Source organism: Euprymna scolopes, chromosome 37 (genome assembly GCF_053919585.1).
Source record: "Euprymna scolopes isolate OS-2025 chromosome 37, ASM5391958v1, whole genome shotgun sequence".
Classification (NCBI taxonomy): Eukaryota; Metazoa; Mollusca; class Cephalopoda; order Sepiida; family Sepiolidae; genus Euprymna; species Euprymna scolopes.
Window position 1 is genome coordinate 15,942,804 of NC_136518.1, and position 17,556 is coordinate 15,960,359.

The window sequence follows — 17,556 nt, forward strand, 5'->3', positions numbered from 1 at the left end:
AGACCGAAGGCCGCAAGAAGAGCATCCACGGCGATTCAATGCTCCAACAACAACGTATGAGATTGGAATATTAATGGAGAATGAACCAACAGCTAACCGGGATATTGTCTTCCGTTTTAGAAATGATACATTAAAATGGATCTCCGAACTACATCCCCTCTACGATACTTTAATGTACCCGTTAATGTACCCCTATGGTTCTCCATCTTACAACATCTACATGAAGGCATCAAATGGGCGAAAAGTTACCCAACAGCAATTTTATTCATACCATTTAATGACTCGGCCTGGAAACTATTTTCTCTGGTACCGAAGGCTATTTCAACAATGGCTGGTGGATGTGTACTGCAAGATTGAAACAGAACGTTTACAGTTCCTGAGGCGTGAGCAACAGACCCTGAGAGCTGACAATTATAGCAACTTGAGAGATTCAATTCTTAGGGAGGATGGGAATCCAGAACAGTTTGGTCAACGAGTTGTACTTCCGGCAACTTATACAGGAGGCCCTCGATACATGTTTGAGCGTCAAAGTGATGCCATGGCATATGTTTGGCGAATGGGCCGAGCCGACCTCTTCATCACGTTCACAACAAATCCAAAGTGGACAGAAATTACAGAAAATTGTCTTCAAGGGCAAGACCCTCAGGATCGTCCAGATATTGTTGCCAGGGTTTTCAGGCAGAAGCTAAAAAAGTTACTTGAATTTATTAAAAAGGGAGGATTTGGCAGGTTGAGGGCTTTCCTGTACAGTATTGAATATCAAAAAAGAGGACTGCCGCATGCACACATCCTCACCTAGCAGGCCCCAGAGGACAAACTTCTACCAGAAAAAATGGATCTCTGCATATCTGCAGAGATCCCTGACAAAGAGGAAGATCCTGATCTTCATGCTAAAGTGATGGCACATATGGTGCATGGACCTTGTGGACCATTTAATCCAAATTGTCCATGTATGATTGACAACAAATGTTCCAAAAAATACCCAAAAGAATTTCTTCAGTGTACCGAGCAAGGCCAAGACTCTTACCCCAAGTACAGGCGAAGAAAACCAGAAGATGGAGGCCAGACTGGTACAATAAGGATGAAGAGAAATGGTCGGTATGTTTATCAAGAAATAAAAAACCAGTGGATTGTTCCGTACAACAAGGTCCTCCTTCAGCAGTTCAACGCTCACATTAACGTAGAAATTTGCAGCTCGATCCAAAGCATCAAATATGTCCTCAAATACGTGAATAAAGGATGTGATCAAGCAGTGTTTGAACTACAAAGAACTGATGGAGCAGCTAACCAACAAGGCCAAGTACAAAGTCACATTGTGGATGAGATCCAGCAGTTCCAGAATGCAAGGTATGTCGGCAGTTCAGAGGCGGCCTTTGCAAGGGGTCTCAAATACGTAGAAGTCCCTGAGTTTTACACTTGGAACAAATCGACAAAGAAATGGATGAGAAGAATGCGTGGGGTACAAGTTGAAGGTACTGAAAATGATGATGTATGGAAGGCACCATGCATTGGGAGAATCTACACGATTAGTCCAAAAGCAGGGGAGTGTTATTTCTTACGCCTGTTGCTCAATGAGGTTGCTGGTCCAACTTCATTTCAAAATTTGCGAGCATACAATGGTCAGGTGTTTGAAACATACAAAGCAGCGTGCCTTGCTCGAGGCCTTCTAGAAAATGACCATCACTTGCATCAAGCAGTAGGAGAGGCAAGTGCCACTCAATCACCTTCAAATTTGCGAAGCCTATTTGTGATAATTTTAACAGCCTGTGAGCCAAGAAATCCTCTTGAGATCTGGATGGCTTTTCGTGATGTAATATCTGAAGACATTCTTCACAGATACAGGCAAGAAGTTAACAATCCAGAAGCAGATTTTAATGAGAACATCTACAATAAAACTCTTTGTCTAATTGAAGAAAAAGTTCTCCTTATGTGCGGTCAACCATTGGCAAGCTATAGATTACCTGCACCAACGCAAGGGAGAGATGAAAGACTCGCGAGAGAGTATCAACGTGAAGTTACTTATAATCTTGAAGAACTTTCCCTACAAGCAGAAAATATGCAAGAAAAACTGACCGATTCTCAAAGAGAAGTTTACAATTCATTTATGGCAATGTTGGAAGCACAAGGTGAAATGAACAAAAACATGATGTTTCTTGATGCTCCAGGTGGTACGGGCAAGACTTTTGTAATCAATTTGATCCTTGCAAAGATTAGATCCATGAGAAAGATTGTGCTTGCAACAGCATCCAGTGGCATTGCTGCTACTCTACTACAAGGTGGCCGCACTCTTCACAGCACTTTTAAAGTACCCTTGGATACTCATCGAATGGATCAGCCAGTTTGCAAAATTACTGGTAACTCAGCCTTGGCAAATGTAATTAGAGACACCTCTGCAATCATTGTAGACGAAGCCCCAATGACGCACAAGAGTGCTTATGAAGCAATTGACCGAACACTGCAAGACATCACAGGAAACAAGAATCCCATGGGTGGCATTCCAACCTTATTTGCGGTGATTTCCGTCAAATCCTCCCAGTGGTTAAAAATGGCACAAGGGCTAACATTGTCAATGCAAGTTTGAAACAATCCTATCTCTGGAGGCACGTTATAGTGAAGAGACTGACTACTAATATGAGAGCCTATATCTCTGATAACACAGCTGCAGCAGACTTCTCAAAATTGCTTCTCCAAATCGGTAATGGTCAGTTTCCTATCACTTCTTCACCTGACACAATTAAGATTCCAACTGCGCTTGGTAAATGTGTCGGTAATCAGAAGCAACTGAAAGACAAAGTGTACCCAGACCTGCAAAACAATGGAAAATCACCGGATTGGCTTGCTGAGAGGGCTATTATTTCGCCATTAAACAGCAATGTGAATCATTTGAACAATTCAATAATGGATGAATTTCCAGGAGACACAAAGCAATACAAGTCAGTTGATTCGGCTACTAATGAATATGAAGCTGTTCACTACCCTGTGGAGTTTTTAAACTCTTTGGAGATATCTGGAATGCCTCCACACATTTTAAATCTCAAAATTGGATCGCCAATCATGATTCTTCGATCCTTGGAACCGCCAAAAACAACAAACGGAACCAGATGTGTTATCACCAGATTGCACACCAATGTACTTGAGGCCACCATTTCCTGTGGTCCCTACAAATGCGAAACCGTTCTACTGCCAAGGATCCCCTTAGTTCCATCGGACTCAGAACTTCCATTTAAATTCCGGAGACTCCAATTTCCTGTGAAGGTGTGTTTTGCAATGAGCATAAACAAAAGTCAAGGTCAGACATTTAACACCATTGGCGTAGACTTGACATCAGACGGCTTCAGTCACGGTATGTTCTACGTCTCCATCAGCCGGACAGGAAGTTCAGAAAAACTCTACATTCTGGCTCCAAATCAAAGCAGCAGAAATGTAGTTTACCCTGAGGCTCTTCAGTGAAAAGTTCGAGAAATGGATATGAGGAAAAACTGACATGATCTGATTGTGGTAAGTTTTTAGTATTGAATGTGCAAGATAAAATTTAAGCAAGAGTTGAAAATTACTTCAATGAAAAATTTACTATGTAACATCAAGTAACCTTCCTTTTTGATGAAAATGTTTTGTGAAGTTCCTGATTGAATTTCAGTCACTACAAGAGGTAGTTAAAATGTTAATCACCTTATGCAATCGTTGCTCTTACAACATCAACTTACTGGAAAGGTGCCCACAGATTTTGGTACCCGAGTGCGCAACAAAGCTCCGTGCGAAGCACGGGTATCTTTGCTAGTATATATATATATATGTATATATATATGTATGTATATATATATATATGTTTATATATATATATATATATATATATATATATATGTGTGTATATATATGTATGTATATATATATGTATGGGCTAGTCCCCCTGAAGGATTAAAAACAAGACCTTCCAAAAGGCGAATGAACCCTTTTTCGGGGTCAACGGCCAACTAGCACCATGTGTGTGTTGGGGTGGAGAGGACTCCTGTAAGCCGTGGTGAAGGCAACCTTTCTAGGAGAAGCAAATCTCTGATTTAAAAAACCATAAAGCGGGAGACCAGTACCCGCATTAAGCTGGTCTGCAGTTTAACTTGTTACTAGCTATCTTGCTCTTGCTTGTTGCTGGATCTCAACATTTTGAACCGAGAGAGAGACTTAGCTGTCATACAAAGCTAAGACTCTGTAACATCATCTGTGTATAGATACTCCCTCAGGCATTTGTCTATAAAAGTGGTCCTGTGGCGATGGAAAAGTTGTGATGCATGGAGGCTTGAAATGCTGGAAGCATGTAATAATTGATCTCAATGACCATCTTCAGTGTCATGCCTGCTTGAGCGTGTGAATTCACCAGTAGCACTAAAAGAAAAAGTCATTTTTAGGCTCATTGACTTTAAGTGTCTGAGGGAGTGGCACTTGTCTTACAAGACGTTGCAATCATCATATATATATAAATATGTGTATATATATATGTATATATATATGTTTATATATATATGTATATATATATATGTGTGTGTATATATATATGTTTATATATATATGTATATATATGTTTTTATATATATAGATATATATATATGTTTATATATATATATATATATATATATATATATATATATATATATATATATATATATAGAGAGAGAGAGAGAGAGAGAGAGAGATTGAAAAATGAAACGAGCAAACCATAATAAGGTTAGAAGATCTATTTATATCCTTCCTTGCCTCAATTATTTTGCCAACTGATTTCTCTAATTCCTTTCCATAGAATACTGCGGAAGAGCCAGGTTGGCATCTAAATATACCCTGGACAGTCCCTCAGGCATTTAATGATTTAGCCAATTTCCAATAAATCTATCGCTTTGAAAAAGGGGAAGTCAATGCCAGGGAGTGTAGACCTTTTCAGACTAAGCACACATCGACAGTTAAAATGGCCACTGAAATGGCCAGACGCTATAAGACTAAGCGTCGAGAACGTATTTGAAGAAGAATCATTATCAGGCGACATTCGCTGTCAAAATAAATTTACCGTTTCGAAACACAAATTGAAACGACTCATTTAAGACAGAAGGACCGTAACTTTTTACGCTCCAAGGTACATAACTCTTGCGAAACGTAGAGTTTAATCTACAAGAGTTTTTTCCCTTCATTTCATCGTATTCGATATCAATAGTTAATGTATTTTATACTCTTTGGGAATCTCAATAATCTTCTCCCCATCTAAACTTTAGATGGAGAAGATTAGAAGAGAATTCTCGACAAGCATCCCTTTAGATTCTAAAGGGATGCTTGTCGAGAATTCTCTCATATTTAAAAAAAAAGTAAAGAAAAACATGCGATGTATGTACACCCACAAGAAAGAAAATTTCGTATTCCAATAATCACGTAGATTTATTAAGTTTTAAATAATAAAATATAATTTTATGGTTAACCAAAGATGGAGTGTCTCAACTAGGCACCGCCAAAAATGGCCGAAAAATCAAGTTGTTGTTGTTTTTTAAAACGAAATTACATTTATTAAAATCCATTATTTCTGAGTATTTTTTTTCCAGAAAGATAAAACCCTGAATTTTATCATAGCAAGCAGAAACATATAAAACTTTTTCTGCTATTTTTAATTAAATTTGAAATGTTAAATTTTCCCCAAAAGTTAACAATTGGCGTTTTTTTTGTTTTGCACAAAAACGTATATAAATAGTTTAAAAAAAAAAAAAAAAAAGGTTTTTGAAAGAATTAATTTGTCTATTTCTTGTCTAACTAAGATTTAGGGTGATTTTTTATGAGAATATGTCAAAATATTATAATATAAGTACCTGGATTTCAAATAATTCCACGTATTCATATAGGCAACCAGTTACTTCGAGTCGATTTGATTACTCTGTTTACAAACTTTACATTTGCTCTTGATAAAAAGAAACTACGGAAGACCAAAAAGCCAAAAAATAACTTATTTTTCAGTGATGAAAATTTCAATGTATTATTAACGCTGAGGCTGGCCAGTACCAGATGGGTGACCATTTATATGAGTTTGGTTTTTAATGTGTATGTGTGTGGGGGTCAGGCTCTCCAAAATGGGGAGGAGGGCAATTGAAGCAGAATAAAAAAAAATTATTTCAGCGCGTTTGGTCCACCGTAGTCGAAAGGCGGCAAATGTTTCCAAACTGGATCGAAAAAAATGATGATATTTTAAACACAAAGGGCACAATATTTATCAAATTTTTTTTTTGTATCGATTCTTCAAAGCATGCCCTGTTTAATAATGGTCATGCCTTATTCGGCTCGCTAAAAAGAAATTGTTAATTTATTTCTCAAAGATTTTAAAATGGCTTTTTTGTATAAATATTTAAAACAAAATTTTTTGTTTTGCTTAACTTAAATTCATTATTTTACTTAACATATTCACCGAATTTCACACTTCAAAACTACAAAAGTTCTGATATTCAGACAAAAAATAAGGTATTCAAACAAGTTTTTTTTTAATCTATAATCCCGTCCTTTACAACAACACAATATGTTTTGGTCATTTTCAGATGATTATTTTAAGAATATTTGGAACCCCCTAAAAACAAGGGGAGTTTGTAAGCAATAAATATATATATATATACATATACACATATATATATATATATATATACATATATATATATATATATATATATATATATATATATATATATATATATATCGTTTATGAAAAAAAAAGTACACTGTTATAAACTTCATTCGTCTCTTAAGAATCGCTGACATTTTCGTATTGATTGAATAATTAGCTGATTTTTAGAAGATTTATAAAAAGACGGTCCGTCTAAAAGTACTTGCCTGCCCCCCCACCCCCAGTTTTCGCGTTGCCTAGTCTCAACACACCAGTCAAAGAGCCAAAGTAGATGACTAATAATAATTAACATTTCTAGATTTTTAAAGATAAAAGGAATGATCAAGTTTTTTTTTAATTTAGGGTGGCAAATCGTCACATACAGGACCGTAAACGACCAAGTTCTTTCGCATTCTCATCTTTGATATTTTCAAAATTTAAGGAAACAATAAAAGAACGAAATAATACTCGCAAGATTGAAAGGAATCTGGAGATTTTCAGGTAATAATAAATAAATTAAATATGCGAAATCGCCCACGGGTGGATTCGAACCACCAACCTTTCGGTTAACGGCCGAACGCGTAAACCGGTGGAACTACGAAGGCACGAACCGACAGTCTCCCCGAACATACAGTTGATTGGCTACATTTTTCAACATTTAAGAAAACTATAAAACAAAGAAATGTTACTCGTTAGATTGAAAGGAATCTGGAGATTTTTAGGTAATAATAAGTAGATTTAAAATGTGACATTACCCCCGGGTGGATTCGAAGCACCAACCTTTCGGTTAACAGCCGAACGCGCTAACCGGTTGCTCCAGGAAGGCAGGTGACGACAGTTTTTCAGAACATACAATTGATTGTCTCAAGTTTTCAAAATTAAAGAAAACTATAAAACAAAGAAATGTTACTCGTTAGATTGAAAGGAATCTGGAGATTTTTTGGTAATAATAAGTAGATTAAAAATGTGACATCGCCCCCGCGTTAATTCCAACCACCAACCTTTCGGTTAACAGCCGAACGCGCTAACCGGTTGCGCCACGAAGGCAGGTGACAACAGTTGTTCAGAACATACTATTGATTGTGTCAAGTTTCCAAATTTAAGAAAACTATAAAACAAAGAAATGTGACTCGTTCGATTGAAAGGAATCTGGAGATTTTTAGGTAATAATAAGTAGATTTAAAATGTGACATTACCCCCGGGTGGATTCGAACCACCAACCTTTCGGTTAACAGCCGAACGCGCTAACCGGTTGCGCCATGAAGGCAGGTGACGACAGTTTTTAAGAACCTACAATTGATTGTCTCAAGTTTTCAACATTTAAGAAAACTATAAAACAAAGAAATGTTACTCGTAAGATTGAAAGGAATCTGGAGATTTTAAGGTAATAATAAGTAGATTTAAAATGTGACATCGCCCCCTGTTAGATTCGAACCACCATCTTTCGGTTTACAGCCGAACGCTCTAACCAGTTACGCCACGAAGGCAGGTAACGACAGTATTTCAGAACATAAAATTGATTGTCTAAAGTTATCAAAATGTAAGAAAACTATAAAACAACGAAATATTACTCGTTAGATTGAAAGGAATCTGGAGATTTTAAGGTAATAATAAGTAGATTTAAAGTGTTACATCGCCCTCGAGTTGATTCGAACCACCAACCTTCCGGTTAACAGCCGAACGCGCTAATCGGTTGAACCACGAAGGCAGGTGACGAAAGTTTTTCAGAACATACAATTGATTGTCACAAGTTTTCAAAATTTGAGAAAACTATAAAACAAACAAATGTTACTCGTAAGATTGAAAGGAATCTGGAGATTTTTAGGTAATAATAAGTAGATTTAAAATGTGATATCGCCTACGGTTGGATTCGAACCACCAATCTTTCAGTTAACAGCGAATGCGCTAACCGATTGCGTCACGAAGGAAGATAAGGACAGTTTTTCAGAACACACAATTGATTGTCTCAATTTTGAAATGAAAGAAAACTATAGAACTACGAAATGATACTCCTTAGATTGAAAGGAAATAAGCAGATTTAAAATGTGACATCGGCCCCGCGTGGATTCCAACCACCAAGCTTTCGGTTAACAGCCGAACGCGCTAACCGGTTGCGCCATGCACGCAGGTGACGACAGTTTTTCCGAACATAAAATTGATTGTCTCAAGTTTTCAAAATTTAAGAAACCATAAAACAACGAAATATTACTCGCTAGATTGAAAGCAATCTGGAGATTTTTAGGTAACAATAAGTAGCTTTAAAATGTGACATCGCTCTCGGGTAGATTCGAACCACCAACCTTTCGGTTAATAGCACACCGCGCTAACCGGTTGCGACACGAAGGCAGGTAAAGACAGCTTCTCAGAACATACAATTACTTGTCTCAAATTTTCAAAATTTAAGCAAACTATAAAACAACGAAATATTACTCGTTAGATTGAAAGGAATCTGGAGATTTTGAGGTAATAATCAGGAGATTTAATATGTGAAATCGCCACCGGGTGGAAAGTAACCACTACCCTTTCGGTTAAAAGCCTTCTTGGTGCACCCGGTTAACAGCCGACCGCGCTAACCGGTTGCGCCACGAAGGCAGGTGACGACAGTCTTTTAGAACATACAATTGATTGCCTCAAGTTTGCAAAATTGACGAAAACTATGACACAAAGAAATGTTACTCGTAAGATTGAAATGGATCTTGAGATTGTTAGGTAGTAATAAGTAGATTTAAAATGTGAAATCGCCCCCTGGTTGATTCGAACCAGAACCCTTTCGGTGAACAGCCGAACGCTCTAACAAGTTGCGCTACGAAAGCGGGTTAGGACAGTTTTTCAGAAAATACAATTGCTTGTCTCCAGTTTTTAAAATTTAAGAAAACTATAAAACAACGAAATATTACTCGTTAGATTGAAAGGAATCTGGAGATTTTTAGGTAATAATCAGGAGATTTAAAATTTGACATCGCCCCCGGTGGATTCGACCCACTAACCTGTCGGTTAACAACCGACCGCGCTAACCGGGTGCGCCACGAAGGCAGATGACGAGAGTTTTTTCAGAACATACAATTGATTGTCTCAAGTTTTCAAAATTTAAGAAAACTATAAAACAACGAAATATTACTCGTTAGATTGAAAGGAATCTGGAGATTTTTAGGTGTTAATAAGTAGATTTAAAATGTGTTACATCGCGCCTGGGTGGATTCGAACCACCAACCTTTCGGTTAAGAATGGAACGCGCTAACCGCTTACGCCACGAAGGAAGGTGACGACAGTTTTTCACAACATACAATTGATTGTCTCAAAATTTCAAAATTTAAGAAACCATAAAACAAAGAAATATTACTCGTTAGATTGACAGGAATCTGGAGATTATTAGGTAATAATAAGTAGATTTAAAATGTTATATCGCCCTCGTGTATATTCGGACCACCAACCTTTCGGTTAACAGCCGAACGCGCTAACCGGTTGCACTACGAAGGCAGGTGACGACGGATTTTCAGAACATACAATTCATTGTCTCAAGTTTTCAAAATTTTAGAAAACTATAAAACAAACAAATGTTACTCGTTAGATTGAAAGGAATCTGGAGATTTTTTGGTAATAATAAGTAGATTTAAAATGTGACATCGCCTACGAGTGGATTCGACCCACCAAACTTTCGGTTAACAGCGAACGCGCTAACCGGTTGCGTCACGAAGGAAGGTAAGGACGGTTTTTCAGAACACACAATTGATTGTCTCAATTTTGGAATCTAAGAAAACTATAGAACAACGTTAGATTGAAAGGAATCTGGAGATTTTTAGGTAATAATAAGTCGATATAAAACGTTACATCGCCCCCGGGTGGATTCGAACCACCAAGCTTTCGGTTAACAGCCGAACGCGCTAACCGGTTGGGCCACGAAGGAAGGTGACGACAGTTTTTCAGAACATACAATTCATTGTCTCAAGTTTTCAAAATTTAAGAAAACTATAAAACAACGAAATATCACTCGTTAGATTGAAAGGAATCTGGAGATTTTGAGGTAATAATCAGGAGATTTAATATTTGACATCGCCCCCGGGTGGAAAGTAACCACTAACTTTTCGGTTAAAAGCCTTCGTGGTGCACCCGGTGAACAGCCGAACGCGCTAACCGGTTGCGCCACGAAGGCAGGTGACGACAGTTTTTCAGAACATACAATTGATTGTCTCCAGTTTTTAAAATTTAAGAAAACTATAAAACAACGAAATATTACTCGTAAGATTGAAAGTAATCTGGAGATTTTTAGGTAATAATAAGTAGATTTAAAATTCGACATCGCCCCCGGTTGATTCGACCCACCAACCTTTCGGTTAACAACCGACCGCGCTAACCGGTTGCGCCACGAAGGCAGATGACGAGAGTTTTTCAGAACATACAATTGATTGTCTCAAGTTTTCAAAATTTAAGAAAACTATAAAACAACGAAATATTACTCGTTAGATTGAAAAGAATCTCGTAATAATAAGTAAACTTAAAGTGTTACATCGCCCTCGTGTGAATTCGAACCACCAACCTTTCGGTTACCAGCCGAACGCGCTAACCGGTTGCACTACGAAGGCAGGTGAAGACAGATTTTCAGAACATACAATTGATTGTCTCAAGTTTTCAAAATTTATGAAAACTATAAACAAACAAATGTTACTCGTAAGATTGAAAGGAATCTGGAGATTTTTAGGTAATAACAAGTAGATTTAAAATGTGACATCGCCTCCGGTGGATTCGACCCACCAACCTTCCAGTTAACAACCGACCGCGCTAACCGGTTGCGCCACGAAGGCAGATGCCGGGAGTTTTTACTAAACATACAATTGATTGTCTCAAGTTTTCAAAATTCAAGAAAACTATAAAACAACGAAAAATTACTCGTTAGATTGAAAGGAATCTGGAGATGTTTAGGTAATAATAAGTCGATATAAAACGTTAGACCGCCCCCGGGTGGATTCGATCGACCAAGCTTTCGGTTAATAGCCGAACGCGCTAACCGGTTGGGCCACGAAGGAAGGTGACGACAGTTTTTCAGAACATACAATTGATTGTCTCAAGTTTTCAAAATTTAAGAAAACTATAAAACAACGAAATATCACTCGTTAGATTGAAAGTAACCTGGAGAATTTAAGGTGTGAATAAGTAGATTTAAAATGTGACATCGCGCCTGGGTGGATTCGAACCACCAACCTTTCGGTTAACAGTGGAACGCGGTAACCGATTACGCCACGAAGGTAAGTGACGTGAGGTTTTCAGAGCATACAATTTATTGTCTCAAAATTTAAAATTTAAGAAAACTATAAAACAACGAAATATTACTCGTTAGATTGAAAGGAATCTGGAGATTTTTAGGTAATAATCAGGAGATTTAAAATGTGACATCGCCCCCGGTGGATTCGACCCACGAACCTTTCGGTTAACAACCGACCGCGCTAACCGGGTGCGCCACGAAGGCAGATGACGACAGTTTTTCAGAACATACAATTGATTGTCTCAAGTTTTAAAAATTCAAGAAAACTATAAAACAATGAAATATTACTCGTAGATTGAAAGTAATCTGGAGATTTTTAGGTGTTAATAAGTAGATTTAAAATGTGACATCGCGCCTGGGTGGATTCGAACCACCAACCTTTCGGTTAACAGTGGAACGCGGTAACCGATTACGCCACGAAGGTAAGTGACGTGAGATTTTCAGAACATACAATTGATTGTCTCAAAATTTAGAATTTAAGAAACCATAAACAATGAAATGTTACTCGTTAGATTGAAAGGAATCTGGAGATTTTTAGGTAATAATAAGTAGATTTAAAATGTGACATCGCCCCCGGGTGGATTCGAAAGACCAATCTTTCGGTTAACAGCCGAACGCGTTAACCGGTTGCGCCACGAAGGCAGGTGACGACAGATTGTCAGACCATACAATTGATTGTCTCAAGTTTTAAAAATTTAAGAAAACTATAAAACAAAGAAATGTTACTCGTTAGATTGAAAGGAATCTGGAGATGTTTAGGTAATAATAAGCAGATTAAAATGTGACATCGCCCCGGGTGGATTCGACCCAGCAACCTTCCGTGTAACAGCCGAACGCGCAAACCGGTTGCGCTACGAAGGCAGGTGACAACAGATTTTCAGAACATACAATTGATTGTCTCCAGTTTTCAAAATTTAAGAAAACTATAAGACAAAGAAATGTTACTCGTTAGATTGAAAGGAATCTGGAGATTTTTAGGTAATAATCAGTAGATATAAAATGTCACATCTCTCCCGGGTGGATTCGAACAAGCATCCTCTCGGTTAACAGCCAAACGCGCTAACCTGTGTCGCCATGAAGGAAGGTGACGATAGCTTTTCAGAACGAAAACTTGATTGTCTAAGTTTTCAAAATTTTAGAAAACTATAAGACAAAGAAATATTACTCGTTAGTTTGATAGGAATCTGGAGATATTTAGGTAATACTAAGTAGATTTTAAATATGATATCTCTCCCGGTAGGATTCGGTGAACAGCCGACCGCGCTAACCGGTTGCGCCACGAAGACAGGTGACGACAGTTTTTCAGAACATACAACTGATTGCCTGTAGTTTTCAAAATTGAAGACAATTATAAAACAAAGAAATGTTACTCGTTAGCGCGTTCGGCTGCGCAACGAAGGCAGGTTACGTCAGTTAGATTGAAAAGAGTCTGGTAATAATAAGTAGATTTAAAATGTTACATCGCCCTCGTGTGGATTTGAACAACCAACCTTGCGGTTACCAGCCGAACGCGCTAACCGGTTGCACTACGAAGGCAGCTGAAGACAGATTGTCAGAACATATAATTCATTGTCTCAAGTTTTCAAAATTTAAGAAAACTATAAACAAACAAATGTTACTCGTTAGATTGAAAGGAATCTGGAGATTTTTAGGTAATAATAAGTCGATATAAAATGTTACATCGCTCCCGGGTGGATTCGAACCACCAAGCTTTCGATTAATAGCCGAACGCGCTAACCGGTTGAGCCACGAAGGAAGGTGACGGCAGTTTTTCAGAACATACAATTGATTGTCTCAAGTTTTCAAAATGTAAGAAAACTATAAAACAACGAAATATTACTCGTTAGATTGAAAGGAATCTGGAGATTTTGAGGTAATAATAAGTCGATATAAAATGTTACATCGCTCCCGGGTGGATTCGAACCACCAAGCTTTCGATTAATAGCCGAACGCGCTAACCGGTTGAGCCACGAAGGAAGGTGACGGCAGTTTTTCAGAACATACAATTGATTGTCTCAAGTTTTCAAAATGTAAGAAAACTATAAAACAACGAAATATTACTCGTTAGATTGAAAGGAATCTGGAGATTTTGAGGTAATAATCAGGAGATTTAATATGTGACATCGCCCACGGGTGGAAAGTAACCACTAACCTTTCGGTTAAAAGCCTTCTTGGTGCACCCGGTGAACAGCCGACCGCGCTAACCGGTTGCACCACGAAGGCAGGTGACGACAGTTTTTCAGAACATACAATTGATTGCCTCAAGTCTGATTGTCTCCAGATTTTAAAATTTAAGAAAACTATAAAACAACGAAATATTACTCGTAATATTGAAAGGAATCTGGAGATTTTTATGTAATAATAAGTAGATTTAAAATGTGACATCGCCCCCGATGGATTCGACCCACCAACCTTTCGGGTAACAACCGACCGCGCTAACCGGTTGCGCCACGAAGGCAGATGACGAGAGTTTTTCAGAACATACAATTGATTGTCTTAAGTTTTCAAAATTTAAGAAAACTATAAAACAACGAAATATTACTCGTTAGATTGAAAGGAATCTGGAGATTTTTAGGTGTTAATAAGTAGATTTAAAATGTGACATCGCGCCTGGGTGGATTCGAACCACCAACCTTTCGGTTAAGAATGGAACGCGCTAACCGCTTACGCCACGAAGGCAGGTGACGACAGTTTTTTCAGAACATACAATTGATTGTCTCAAAATTTCAAAATTTAAGAAACCATAAAACAACGAAATATTACTCGTTAGATTGAAAGGCATCTGGAGATTTTTAGGTAATAATAAGTAGATTTAAAATGTTACATCGCCCTCGTGTATATTCGGACCACCAACCTTTCGGTTAACAGCCGAACGCGCTAACCGGTTGCACTACGAAGGCAGGTGACGACAGACTTTCAGAACATACAATTCATTGTCTCAAGTTTTCAAAATTTTTGATAACTATAAAACAAACAAATGTTACTCGTTAGATTGAAAGGAATCTGGAGATTTTTTGGTAATAATAAGTAGATTAAAAATGTGACGTCGCCTACGAGTGGATTCGAATCACCAAACTTTTGTGTTAACAGCGAACGCGCTAACCGGTTGCGTCACGAAGGAAGGTAAGGACGGTTTTTCAGAACACACAATTGATTGTCTCAATTTTGGAATCTAAGAAAACTATAGAACAACGTTAGATTGAAAGGAATCTGGAGATTTCTAGGTAATAATAAGTCGATATAAAACGTTACATCGCCCTCGGGTGGATTCGAACCACCAAGCTTTCGGTTAACAGCCGAACGCGCTAACCGGTTGGGCCACGAAGGAAGGTGACGACAGTTTTTCAGAACATACAATTGATTGTCTCCAGTTTTCAAAATTTAAGAAAACTATAAAACAACGAAATATCACTCGTTAGATTGAAAGGAATCTGGAGATTCTGAGGTAATAATCAGGAGATTTAATATTTGACATCGCCCCCGGGTGGAAAGTAACCACGAACTTTTCGGTTAAAAGCCTTCGTGGTGCACCCGGTGAACAGCCGAACGCGCTAACCGGTTGCGCCACGAAGGCAGGTGACGACAGTCTTTCAGAACATAAAATTGATTGCCTCAAAATTGCAAAATTGGAGAAAACTATGAAACAAACAAATGTTACTCGTAAATGTGAAATCGCCTTCTGGTTGATTCGAACCACCACTCTTTCGGTGAACAGCCGAACGCTCTAACCAGTTGCGCTACGAAGGCGGGTTAGGACAGTTTTTCAGAAAATAAAATTGATTGTCTCCAGTTTTTAAAATTTAAGAAAACTATAAAACAACGAAATACTACTCGTAAGATTGAAAGGAATCTGGAGATTTTTAGGTAATAATAAGTAGATTTAAAATGTGACATCGCCCCCGGTTGATTCGACCCACCAACCTTTCGGTTAACAACCGACCGCGCGAACCGGTTGCGCCACGAAGGCAGATGACGAGAGTTTTTCAGAACATACAACAGATTGTCTCAAGGTTTCAAAATTTAAGAAAACTATAAAACAACGAAATATTACTCGTTACATTGAAAGTAATCTGGAGATTTTTTGGTAATGATAAGTAGATTAAAAATGTGACATGGCCCCCGGGGGTGATTCGCACCACCAACCTTTCGGTTAACAGCCGAACGCGCTAACCGGTGCGCCAAGAACCCATGTAGGGGCAGCTTTTCAGAACATACAATTGATTGGCTCAAGTTTTCAAACCTGGAGAATTTTAGGTAATAATAAGTAGATTTAAAATGTGACATCGCGCCTGGGTGGGTTGGAACCACCAACCTTTCTGTTAATAGTGGAACGAACTAACCGGTTGAACAACGAAAGAAGATGATGACAGATTTTCAGAACATACAATTCATTGTCTCAAGTTTTAAAAATTTAAGAAAACTATAAAAGAAACAAATGTTACTCGTCAGATTGAAAGGAATCTGGAGATTTTTTGGTAATAATAAGTAGATTTAAAATGTGACATCGCCTTCGGGTGGATTCGAACCACCAAACTTTCGGTTAACAGCGAATGCGCTAACCGGTTGCGTCACGAAGGCAGGTAAGGACGGGTTTTCAGAACACACAATTGATTGTCTCAATTTTGGAATCTAAGAAAACTATAGAACAACGAAATATTACTCGTTAGATTGAAAGGAATCTGGAGAGTTTTAGGTAATAATAAGTCGATATAAAACGTTGCATCGCCCCCGGGTGGATTCGAACCACCAAGCTTTCGGTTAACAGCCGAACGCGCTAACCGGTTGGGCCACGAAGGAAGGTGACGACAGTTTTTCAGAACATACAATTGATTGTCTCAAGTTTTCAAAATTTAAGAAAACCATACATTATCGAAATATCACTCGTTAGATTGAAAGGAATCTGGAGATTTTGAGGTAATAATCAGGAGATTTAATATGAGACATCGCCCCCGGGTGGAAAGTAACCACTAACCTTTCGGTTAAAAGCCTTCGTAATGCACCCGGTGAACAGCCGACCGCGCTAACCGGTTGCGCCACGAAGGCAGGTCACGACAGTCTTTCAGAACATACAATTGATTGCCTCAAGTGTGCAAAATTGGAGAAAACTATGAAACAAAGAAATGTTACTCGTTAGATTGAAAGGAATCTTGAGATTGTTAGGTAGTAATAAGTAGATTTTAAATGTGAAATCGCCCCCTGGTTCATTCGAACCACCACTCTTTCGGTGGAGAGCCGAACGCTCTAACCAGTTGCACTACGAATGCGGGTTAGGACCGTTTTTCAGAAAAATACAATTGATTGTCTCCAGTTTTTAAAATTTAAGAAAACTATAAAATAACGAAATATTACTCGTAAGATTGAAAGTACTCTGGAGATTTTGAGGTAATAATAAGTAGATTTAAAATGTGACATCGCGCCTGGGTGGGTTGGAACCACCAACCTTTCGGTCAACAGTTGAACGCGGTAACCGCTTACGCCACGTAGGCAGATGACGACAGTTTTTCAGAAAATACAATCGATTGTCTCAAAATTTCAAAATTTAAGAAACCATAAAACAATGAAATATTACTCGTTAGATTGAAAGTAATCTGGAGATTTTTAGGTAATAATAATCGATATAAAACCTTACATCGCCCCCGGGTTGATTCGAACCACCTAGCTTTCGGTTAACAGCCGAACGCGCTAA

General features: G+C 38.2%; 1 protein-coding gene and 2 non-coding genes across 3 annotated transcripts in view; all 3 read right to left on the reverse strand.

The window, feature by feature from the left end:
• The window catches only part of LOC145261102 (neuropeptide FF receptor 1-like), a 152,876-nt gene that overhangs the window by 6,992 nt on the left and 128,328 nt on the right, over window positions 1-17,556 (reverse strand). The gene's annotated exons all lie outside the window — the stretch shown is intronic.
• Window positions 7,807-7,880, reverse strand: Trnan-guu (transfer RNA asparagine (anticodon GUU)). Its single transcript has one exon. It is a non-coding gene; the product is annotated as a tRNA-Asn (tRNA).
• Trnat-ggu (transfer RNA threonine (anticodon GGU)) lies at window positions 11,120-11,193 on the reverse strand. The gene has a single exon. It is a non-coding gene; the product is annotated as a tRNA-Thr (tRNA).